Source organism: Mobula birostris, chromosome 13 (assembly GCF_030028105.1).
Source record: "Mobula birostris isolate sMobBir1 chromosome 13, sMobBir1.hap1, whole genome shotgun sequence".
Taxonomy (NCBI): domain Eukaryota; kingdom Metazoa; phylum Chordata; class Chondrichthyes; order Myliobatiformes; family Myliobatidae; genus Mobula; species Mobula birostris.
This window is the reverse complement of record NC_092382.1, coordinates 28,603,472-28,615,385: the sequence shown is the minus strand read 5'-3', so window position 1 is coordinate 28,615,385 and position 11,914 is coordinate 28,603,472. Positions and strand designations below refer to the sequence as shown.

At 46.2% G+C, this 11,914-nt stretch overlaps 1 non-coding gene and 1 pseudogene across 1 annotated transcript; one reads left to right on the top strand and one right to left on the bottom strand.

The window, feature by feature from the left end:
• Positions 1-177: 177 nt before the first annotated feature.
• On the bottom strand, positions 178-358 carry LOC140208859 (U2 spliceosomal RNA; annotated as a pseudogene).
• Positions 359-3,892: 3,534 nt separating this feature from the next.
• Positions 3,893-4,075, top strand: LOC140208785 (U2 spliceosomal RNA). The gene has a single exon (XR_011888939.1). It is a non-coding gene; the product is annotated as a U2 spliceosomal RNA (small nuclear RNA).
• The last annotated feature ends 7,839 nt before the right edge of the window (positions 4,076-11,914 follow it).

Below are 11,914 nucleotides of genomic sequence, written 5' to 3'. Positions count from 1 at the left end.
CTGACTTTATCCACGACTGCTGTAAATTGTGTGCGTGCTGTTTCTGTTGCCATTTTCCCATGGTTGCCTTTGAGCTGCTGTGTCCCCTCATTAAAAACAAATGTAGCCTGCGGGGCAGAAACAGGAAGCATAGAGACAACCGGATTCTATTTTTCATTTGTTGTTAGTTTCCCCGAGGGGAGGTGCACCGTTCCCGGAGGCACTGCAATACCGGGTCGATGCGCGGAGTGGACGGAGCAAGCCCCTATTCCATCTCCCTGTTCCAAAAATCAATTTAATATATGGTCCCCAGATAAGGGACGTATCAGATATTAAACTGATAAGAACAGATTTTTTTTTTTTTTTTATTTCAAAATATACTTTATTCAAAAATAAATATATACAGTAAACCATTCAATAACTTTTCATCCTTTACATACGTTTCCATTATACTCAGTAAAATACCCGTGTTTATAGCCACCCATGTGGCACTCCAGTAGTTCAGCTTAGCATCTCATTGTTGAGGGGTATACTCCTCGCCCACCGACCCCTCCCACTCCCACGGGTGGAGAAACCTATACTGTGGTCCTTCCCCACCGGGCCCTTGCGGTGGCTGCACCAAGTTTCAGTGCGTCCCTCAGCACGTACTCCTGCAGCCGAGAGTGTGCCAGTCGGCAGCATTCTCCCACTGACATCTCCATGTGCTGGTAGATCACCAAGTTTCGGGCTGACCAAAGAGCGTCTTTCACCGAGTTGATGATCTGCCAGCAGCACCGGATGTTGGTCTCCGTGTGCGTCCCCGGGAACAGCCCGTAGATCAGAGAGTCCTCTGTCACGCAGCTGCTGGGGATGAAACGTGACACTAGCCCGTCCATCCTCCTCCACACCCTCTTTGCGAACTGGCAGTGTGCAAAGAGGTGGGTCACAGACTCCTCCTCACTGCAGTCCTCCCGTGGGCAGTGGGGTGCGGAGATGACGTTCCGGGCGTACAGGAGGGCTCTGACTGGGAGGGCCCCTCTCACCGCCAGCCAGGCGAGGTCTTGGTGCCTGTTGGTGAGATCTGGCGATGAGGCATTTTGCCAGATGAACTGGACAGTCTGCTCAGGGAACCACCCCACTGTGTCCATCACGTCCTTCTCCTGCAGTGCCTGCAGGACACTTCGTGCCGACCACTGCCTGATGGCCTTGTGGTCAAAGGCGTTCTCCTGGAAGAACTTTGCTACGTGGGATAGGTATGCCGGCAACGACCAGCTGACTGGGGCGTTGCGCGGGAGTGGGGCCAGACCCATCCTTCGCAGCCAGGGCGACAAGTAGAACCTGGGCACATAGTGGTACTTGGTGCCCACATACCTGGGCTCTACACACAACCTGATGCAGCCACATACGAAGCTGGCCATCAGGGTGAGGGCGACATTGGGGACGTTCTTGCCCCCGTTGTCCAGGGACTTGTGCATGGCGGTCCGTCTCACCCGCTCCATCTTGGATCCCCAGACGAATCTGAAGACAGCCCGGGTGATTTCCGAGCTGTAGGAGCGGGGGACGGGCCAGACCTGCGCCAAGTACACTGGATGGGCCCAGACCTGCTGGAAGTGTACAACGCTATGCTTCTGGCCGGCAGTATGTCAGAGTCCATGAGGAAGGGCAGGATCACCCTCATCTACAAGCAGAAGGGGGAAAGGGAGGACATCAGGAATTGGAGACCCATCTCTCCTGAATGTGGACTACAAGATCCTGTTGAAGGCCATTGCCAACAGGGTCGAGTCTGCTCTGGGACAGGTGATCCACCCGGACCAAACCTGTGCTGTACCGGGCAGGAAGATCTCAGACAGCCTCACGCTGCTGAGGGACACCATCGCCGATGTGCAGGACGGGGGTGAACGCCTGCCTGTTCAGCTTGGACCAGGAGAAAGTCTTCGACAGGATATCGCACACGTACATGGCGGATGTGCTCTCCAAAATTGGTTTTGGGGAGGGAATCCGAAATCAGATCAGACTGCTCGACACAGACATCTGCAGTGCAGTCCAGGTCAATGGGTGGGAAACCTCTCTCCCCTGTCTTGTTTGCTGCATTGAACCCTTTGCCGAAGCCATCAGGAGGGATGAGGGCATAAGAGGGGTGATGCTGCCAGGCAGTGGAGGGACCCAAGTGAAAACCTCCCTGTACATGGACGACGTCACCCTCTTCTGCTCTGATCTGAGGTCAGTTTGCAGGTTGATTGGCATCTGCGAACAGTTTGAGCTAGTGTCGGAGGCCAGGGTCAACCGCACGAAGAGCGAAGCTATGCTATTCGGCAACTGGCCGGACCGATCCAACGTCCCCTTCGCCATCAGGTCTGACCACGTGAAGGTGTTGGCGATCTGGTTTGGAGGGGCTGAGGCGTGCAACAAGAACTGGCAGGAGCGGACTGCCAAGGTGAAACAGAGACTGGGACTGTGGGGAGGGCGCTCCCTGTCGATAACGGGCAAGAACCTGGTCATCAGGTGTGAGGTGCTCTCAGGACTGCTGTACTTGGCGCAGGTGTGGCCCGTCCCCAGCTCCTGCAGCTCGGAAATCACCCGCGCTGTCTTCAGATTCGTCTGGGGATCCAAGGTGGAGCGGGTGAGACGGACCGTCATGCACAAGTCCCTGGATAATGGGGGCAAGAATGTCCCCAATGTCGCCCTCATCCTGATGGCCAGCTTCGTGTGTGGCTGCATCAGGTTGTGTGTAGAACCCAGGTATGTGGGCACCAAGTACCACTATGTGCCCAGGTTGTACCTGTCACCCGGGCTAGGAAGGATGGGTCTGGCCCCACTCCCGCGCAACGCCCCAGTCAGCTGGTCATTGCTGCCATACCTGTCCTTCATAGAAAAGTTCTTCCAGGAGAACGCCTTTGACCACAGGGTCATCAGGCAGTGGTCGGCACGTAATGTCCTGCAGGCACTGCAGGAGAAGGACGAGATGGACACAGTGGGGTGGTTCCTTGAGCAGACCGTCCAGTTCATCTGGCAAAATGCCTCATCGCCAGACCTCACCAACAATCACCAGGACCTTGCCTGGCTGGCGATGAGAGGGGCCCTCCCAGTCAGATCCCTCCTGTACGCCTGGAACATCGTCTCCGCTCCCCACTGCTCACGGGAGGACTGCAGTGAGGAGGAGTCTGTGACCCACCTCTTCGCACACTGTCAGTTCGCAGAGAGGGTGTGGAGGATGACGGAAGGGACGGTGTCACGTTTCAACCCCAGCAGCTGCGTAACAGAGGACTCTCTGATCTACGGGCTGTTCCCGGGGACGCACACGGAGACCAACATCCGGTGCTGCTGTCAGATCATCAACTCGGTGAAGGACGCTCTTCGGTCGGCCCGAAAATTGATGATTTACCAGCACATGGAGATGTCCGTGGGAGAATGTGCTGCCGACTGGCACATTCTCAGCTGCAGGAGTACTTTATTGTTGCCAAACAATTGATACTAGAGCGTACAATCATCACAGCGATATTTGATTCTGCTCTTCGTGCTCCCTGGAGTACAAATCGATAGTAAATATTAAAAATTTAAATTATAAATCACGTGCTGAGGGATGCACTCAAACTTGGTGCAGCCACCGCAAAAGCCGGGTGGAGAAGGACCACAGTTTTCGGTTTGTCACCCGCGCGCGGGAGTGCGAGGAGTCGGGTGGCGAAGAGTATTCCTCTCCTCAGTGGTGTGGATAGATGAATCAACATCGTGCTACAGGAGTGGCTGGAAATGTGGAAAGGTATAGAACGTAATGGAACATCAGTAAAGGAATGAGAGTCAATGAATGATTTATTGTAAACATCTTTATTTTGAATAAGGACAGAGTAAACACATGATTTATTGTAAATAACTTTATTTATTCTATAAGGACTTAGGGTCAACAAATGTTTTTTTGCAAATAATTTTATTTTGTAATATTTCTGAATAAAGTATATTTTTCAAAAAAATCAGTTCTTATCAGTTTAAAATCTGATGCGTCCCTTATCTGGGACCATATATTACATTGATTTTTGGAACAGGAAGATGGAATAGGGGCTTCCTTCGTCCACTCCGTGCATCGACCCGGTATTGCAGTGCCCCTCGGAATGCTGCACCTCCCCTCGGGGAGATTAAACAACAAATAAAGAGTAGAATGCAGTTATCCGTACGCATTCACCTTCTTCGGCTTTTTCCCTATTCCTTCGTTGTACTTTTACAGGTAGTGTTAATGGTAAGACTCCTGGCAGTGTGGAGCATCAGAGGGTTCTTGAGGTCCGAGTCCATAGGATGCTCAAAGCAGCTGTGCAGGTTGACTCCGTGGTTAAGAAGGTGTACGGTATATTGGCCTTCATCAATCGTGGCATTGAATTTAGGAGCCGAGAGGTAATGTTGCAGCTATATAGACACTGGTCAGACCCCACTTGGAGTACTGGCTCAGATCTGGTCGCTTCACTACAGGAAGGATATGGAAACCATGGGGAGGGTGCAGAGGAGATTTACAAGGATATTGCCTGGATTGGGGAGCATGCCTTATGAGAATAGGTTGAGTGAACTTGGCCTTTTCTCCTTGGAGCAACAGAGGATGAGAGGTGGCCTGATAGAGGTGTATAAGATTATGAGATGCTTTGATTGTGGGGGTGTGAGCTGGGTCTGTGCGGAGGAAGCTTGACTCTGTCTGGCCCCGGGTTTGTGTGCCAGGTCTGTAAAGAGGGAGCTTCAGCCCGTGTTGATTGCTTCTGTTCCCTTCTGTTTGCGACCTTGGTGGACGTGGGTCCGATATTATACAGTATATGAGCTTCCAATCTCCTTTATTGTTTTTGACTGTGAGAGCAAGAAAGCACGCAGGAAGGTGGGGATCAGGATAGTGCGAGTATCTAGCGTGAGAGGATGCGGTGGTCAGCCGGGATGGGGAGTGAACAGATCCTGGGGACCAGACACTATCAGACTGACATCCCTCAGCCTGGAGCTGAGACGCTGCCGTACCAGTGTGAGGAGCTCACACCATTATTGCAGTTCACCGGGTGCGGTGGGCAGCAGTAACCCCAGGGTACTGTTTCTCCTCTAGTGAGACTCGAGTCCGACACCGAGACAGGAAATTACAGTGGTTTATTGATTTCATCATGACAAATGTAAATTAAACAATGTGTGAGCTGCTCGTGTGCAGGGATAAATAAGCTGCTCCCGACTCACTCAGAATCACACACAATTAACTGACCGGTGACAATGAGTGACAGATTGAATAATCAGTCCCGTTTCTCACCGTCACTCTGCAGCGGGGAACCGATGATTATAAAATCACACTTCAGGGCCGTGTCCGAGATCGCTGCAGATCCAGGGTCACTGCCGAGGTATTTGTCAATTTAACATCATTATATCAGCCAGACTGCCGAATGCACCGTCCTCAGCAAAGGGAGCAAAAGGATTCTCTCCCGGGATAATCCCGCCCCGGGACACCAGTGTCCCAGACTGAGCCCCGGCCCCCGGGCTCTTCCTGTCTAATTCCCCGGGGTCTCGTGGGGGAGTCTCAAACCCGCACATCCACTGGAAGCTGTGCCACTGGACAGGAGGCGGAAATACATCACTGTGGGAATGCTCCGAACGACAGACAGCTTCAGGCTGGAGCCAGTTCCGTTAGAACGGTTGGGAATTAAACCTGGCGTGCAGCCATTAAAGGGGAGGGCAGGGAATTGGCCAAAATGTCCCCCATCAAAAAAGGTAGTAGGGATAGTTTGGGTAATTATAGACCAGTGAGCCTTGCGTCTGTGGTGGGAAAGCTGTTGGAAAAGATTCTTAGAGATAGGATCTATAGGCATTTAGAGAATCATGGTCTGATCAGGGACATTCAGCATGGCTTTGTGAAGGGCAGATCGTGTCTAACAAGCCTGATAGAGTTATTTGAGGAGGTGACCAGGCATATAGATGAGGGTAGTGCAGTGGATGTGATCTATATGGATTTTAGTAAGACATTTGACAAGGATCCACACGGTAGGCTTATTCAGAAAGTTAGAAGGCATGGGATCCAGGGAAGTTTGGCCAGGTGGATTCAGAATTGGCTTGCCTGCAGAAGGCAGAGGGTGGTGGTAGAGGGAGGACATTCAGATTGGAGGATTGTGACTAGTGGTGTCCCACAAGGATCTGTTCTGGGACCTCTACTTTTTGTGATTTTTATTAACGACCTGGATGTGGGGGTAGAAGGGTGGGTTGGCAAGTTTGCAGACGACACAAAGGTTGGTGGTGTTGTAGATAGTGTAGAGGATTGTCAAAGATTGCAGAGAGACATTGATAGGATGCAGAAGTGGGCTGAGAAGTGGCAGATGGAGTTCAACCCGGAGAAGTGTGAGATGGTACAGTTTGGAAGGACAAACTCCAAAGCAGAGTACAAAGTAAATGGCAGGATACTTGGTAGTGTGGAGGAGCAGAGGGATCTCGGGGTGCATGTCCACAGATCCCTGAAAGTTGCCTCACAGGTGGATAGGGTAGTTAAGAAAGATTATGGGGTGTTAGCCTTCATAAGTCGAGGGATAGAGTTTAAGAATCGCTATGTAATGATGCAGCTCTATAAAACTCTGGTTAGGCCACACTTGGAGTACTGTGTCCAGTTCTGGTCACCTCACGAAAGGAAGGATGTGGAAGCATTGGAAAGGGTACAGAGGAGATTTACCAGGATGCTGCCTGGTTTAGAAAGTATGCATTATGATCAGAGATTAAGGGAGCTAGGGCTTTACTCTTTGGAGAGAAGGAGGATGAGAGGAGACATGATAGAGGTGTAGAGGATAATAGGAATAGATAGAGTGGATAGACAGCGCCTCTTCCCCAGGGCACCACTGCTCAATACAAGAGGACATGGCTTTAAAGTAAGGGGTGGGAAGTTCAAGGGGAATATTAGAGGAAGGTATTTTACTCAGAGAGTGGTTGGTACATGGAATGCACTGCCTGAGTCAGTGGTGGAGGCAGATACACTAGTGAAGTTTAAGAGACTACTAGTCAGGTATATGGAGGAATCTAAGATGGGGGGCTTACATGGGAGGCAGGGTTTGAGGGTCGGCACAACATTGTGGGCCGAAGGGCCTGTACTGTGCTGTACTATTCTATGTTCTATGTCTATGTTCTACGTAAGTATTTTTTACTTAATCTGAGATTTTTATTCTGCCATATATGAGGAACTTTTGGAATCAACAGTATTAAAAAAGGATTTAGGAAAAAAAATTGAACTTCAATAAGTCCTTATGCTTCTTATTAATCAATTTGTAACCGGAAAAGTTACTCAACTGAGGAAGCAGAGCTAAAACTGCCGGAATGGATTTCTCAGGGTTAGAGATATATAATAATTAATCATCTGCATATAGTGATAGTTTGTGTATCTCATTCCTGCGGGTAATGCCAAATATATTAGGAGAGTCACGAATAGCAATAGCTAAAGGTTCCAGGGCAATATCAAATAATAATGGACAAAGAGGGCAACCCTGCCGAGTACCAGGAAATAACTGAAAAAAGGGAGATCTTTGATTATTGGTAAATACCGAAGCCGAAGGGGGTAAGGTGTATCAGTTTAATCCAAGATATAAATATCGGACTAAAATTGAATTTCTCAAGCGAATTAAACAAATATGTCCATTCGACTCTGTCAAAAGCTTTCTCAGTGTCCAGTGAAATGACACATTCTGGAGTTCTGGATGAAGAAGTATAAACAATATTCATTGATCTCCTAATATTAAAGAAGGAATAATGATTTTTAATAAATCCAGTCTGGTCAACAGAAATAATTGGAGGCAATACTTTCTCCAGTCTAGTTGCCAGTAATTTTGAAAATATCTTGGAATCCACATTTAGCAAGGATATAGGCCTATAAAGTTTCAAAGAAAGAAAAATAAAAAGTAAAAAAGAATAAATAAAATACAGAATCAGTAAAGAAAGAAAACTTATCCGAAAATATGAAAAATACCTACCCTACAAACCCAGGGCAAAAGCCCTCAGATTATAAAAATCCAAAGCTGTAAGCTTTTGGAGAGATGTTTTGAAAACACTATCAAAAGTTTTGGATCTGGATCTACTGAAAAAACAAGCATGTAAGAACAAAGAGAATAAACAACAGTCCGTTAATTAGTCCGGAGCAGAGGAACGCTGATTGTCAAGAAAACTGAGCTTCATCCGGAGATTTAAACAGACGACGAGAGTTATCGGCAAGAACTATTTTCAAACGTGCTGGAAACAGCAACGCTGGTTAAGGCCTTTTTGATAAAATTCTGACATCTGTGGTTTAAAAGCTATCCATTCCCTCAGAACTTCAGGACTGAAATCTTCAACGAGGCAAAATTTGAAACTTTGAAATTCGATCATATCTTTCCGCTACGCAGCTCGCACCACACGATCCTTCATGTGAGCATAATGGAACAGAATAATAATGGGTCTCAGTTTAAATTCTCTGGAAGGTTTGGGGCGCAATGTATGGTGCACGCGATCGAGCAATGGAGGGGCCTCCAAAACCTCTGAACCAAACACATCCATTAAAAATTGAGAAAAGTATTTGGTAGGATCGGCCGTCTCGATATCTTTGGGAAGCCCGATTATCCGCAAGTTCTGTCATCGGGATTGATCTTCGAGATCAATAATCTTGGATTTATAACGTTCCAACATGGGATGTTGAAGCCAGATTTTTTTCCAGGGCTTCAATCTTTTGTCCTCTGCCAACGGGCAGCATCCAGTTCTGAAATTCTAGTTTGCTGTTGATCAATTTCACATCTAAACGATCTAATGTCATCTTGAATCATCGTCAAAACTTCTTCAAACACAGCAAATCTTTGATTAAGTTTTTCCTCTAGAAGATTCGACATTATTTCAAAAGTTATTGGTATTTGCTTAGATGCTTTAGGATCGCCATCTTTTTTTTCCCGTTGCTGTTGGAGTCTTTCCCATTTTTAACTTCTCGTCCTCTGGTTCACATTTCCAGCGAGTTAAAATCAAAGTTCAAAGATATATTTGTGTTATAAACCTATTAGTGTAGGTATAAACAGATTAAATAAGGGTGGTTACGGGTAAAAGAAGTAAAGGGAATGGAGCGAAGCCAAAATGTACCTCACACCATGAGCGCCTCCTGGAGAGTCCATTTCAAAAAAGGTTGTTAGCTTAATCTATAAATGCTTATCGAGTTCACGAATGATATCTAATGATAAAGAGTCATTTTCAGATAATCAATGGAGTAAAACTTTTCATTTGGTTAACAACTCATCTATTTGTGCCTGTCGTTCCTTGATACGGTTCAAGGTAGCGCATCGGGCCCATGTGTCAAAGGATAAACCAGCGCATATTTTCTCCAGTATTAATCCTACTTGTGACAGATGTAATATTGAGCTGGATGCTTTAACTCATAAGTATTGGTCTTGTATAAAGCCAGATAACTTTTGCAGAGATGTTTTTAAAACACTATCAAAAGTCTTGGATCTGGATCTACAACCTAATTTGCTTACGAAATATTCTTGTTTCCGCTCGATGTATGATAGCCGTTTCGACCTTACCGGCTGGGAGAGCCACTTTATTGGAGTGGAAGGATTCTAATCCACCTACAGTCATTTACTGGCTCTCCTCCATTATGTCCTGTTTAAGTTTAGAGAAAATAAGAAGTTGGACATTTGATACATCCTTTAAATTTGAGCAAATATGGTGACCTTTTATCCAATATTTTCATTTAATTTGGTTTATTACTCTTACGATCTTTTTTTAATCGAAGTTTTAGATTTGATCAGAAAGTCTTTCTCTCTCTCTCTCTCTCTCTTTTTGGGTCGTATCCTCAAAATGAGATGCCCAGTCCCCCTTTTTTTGTTTTGTTATAGTGTAGTGTTTTTTTTCCCTTTTCATTTAAAACCCAATGTTTTTTCCTTTCTCTTCATAAACTGGTTAAGAGGAGAATTGTTATTTTCATTTTCTTTTATTATATATTATACTAGTTTAATATCTATGACTTTGACAATGTCTATCTTAATCTTGGTTTATATTGTTACTGATATATATACTTGAACTAATTCTCCTCTTTACTGTATTTATACTTTTAAATCAATAAAAAGGTTAATAAAGAAATTACTGATCACATTATTGTTCAGTGTCACACACTCAGTGACTGTAAACACAATCTCCCACAGTCTGGTACTTACCAGAGTTTCTGTATTTTACACTCCGGGTTCCTCAGAGCCGCAGACACCAGTTTCACTCCTGAATCTCCCAGTTTATTACCACTCAGGTCCAGCTCCGTCAGTGATGGGTTTGTACTGAGAGTGGAGACGAGATCCTCGGCACCAGAATCTGTGAGACCGACATCCCACAGCCTGGAGATGAGAGAGAGTGAGGGTGAAGGACACAGAGAGACAGGAGACGGTACAAATCCCCAGTGTTTATCAGTAACACAATTACTGATCGCATTAATGTTCAGTGTCAGACACCCAGTGACCGAAAACACAATCTCCCACAATCTGGTACTTACCACAGTTTCTGTATTTTACACTCCAGGTTCCTCAGAGCCGCAGACACCAGTTTCACTCCTGAATCTCCCAGTTTATTCCTCCCAAGTCTGAACACAAACAAACAAGTTGATCAACAAAGTGATTCAAACTGTGGGTCTGAGGGAATTTCTCTCACTCGAATATTTCAGGAAACATTAAACCCTTCGGTAAATCACTGATCGGAGTTCCCATCATTATCAATGTCCCTCACTGCCCAGCTCCAGGGTATTCACCGAATGTCGGTAATTTAGTCTGTCGATGTGACCCTGTGAACTCCACATATTCTGCCTCATTTCCCGATGAGAGAAATGTTTCTGATGTGAGAGACTCCAGAGGGGTAGGGTTAACCATATAACGATATATAACAATTACAGCACGGAAACAGGCCATCTCGGCCCTTCTAGTCCATGCCAAATGCTTACTCTCACCTAGTCCCACTGACCCGCACTCAGCCCGTAATGCTCCATTCCTTTCCTGTCCATATAGCTATCCAATTTTACTTTAAATGACAACATCGAACCTGCCTCAACCACTTCTGCTGGAAGCTCGTTCCACACAGCTACCACTCTCTGAGTAAAGAAGTTCCCCCTCATGTTACCCCTAAACTTTTGCCCTTTAACTCTCAACTCATGTCCTCTTGTTTGAATCTCCCCCACTCTCAATGGAAAAAGCCTATCCACGTCAACTCTATCTATCCCCCTCATAATTTTAAATACCTCTATCAAGTCCCCCCTCAACCTTCTACGCTTCAAAAAATAAAGACCCAACTTGTTCAACCTTTCTCTGTAACTTAGGTGATGAAACCCCGGTAACATTCTAGTAAATCTTCTCTGTACTCTCTCTATTTTATTGACATCTTTCCTATAATTCAGTGACCAGAACTGTACACAATACTCCAAATTTGGCCTTACTAATGCCTTGTACAATTTCAACATTACATCCCAACTCCTATACTCAATGCTCTGATTAATAAAGGCCAGCAAACCAAAAGCTTTCTTCACCACCCTATCCACATGAGATTCCACCTTCAGGGAACTATGCACCATTATTCCCAGATCCCTCTGTTCTACAGCATTCTTCAGTGCCCTACCATTTACCATGTATGTCCTATTTTGATTAGTCCTACCAAAATGTTGTACCTCACATTTATCAGCATTAAACTCCCTCTGCCATCTTTCAGCCCACTCTTCTAACTGGCCTAAATCTCTCTGCAAGCTTTGAAAACCTACTTCATTATCCACAACTCCACCTATCTTAGTATCATCTGCATATTTACTCATCCAATTTACCACCCCATCATCCAGATCATTAATGTATATGCCAAACAACACTGGACCCAGTACAGATCCCTGAGACACACCGCTAGTCACCGGCCTCCAATCTGACAAACATTTATCCACCACTACTCTCTGGCGTCTCCCATCCAGCCACTGCTGAATCCATTTTACTACTTCAATACTAATACCTAA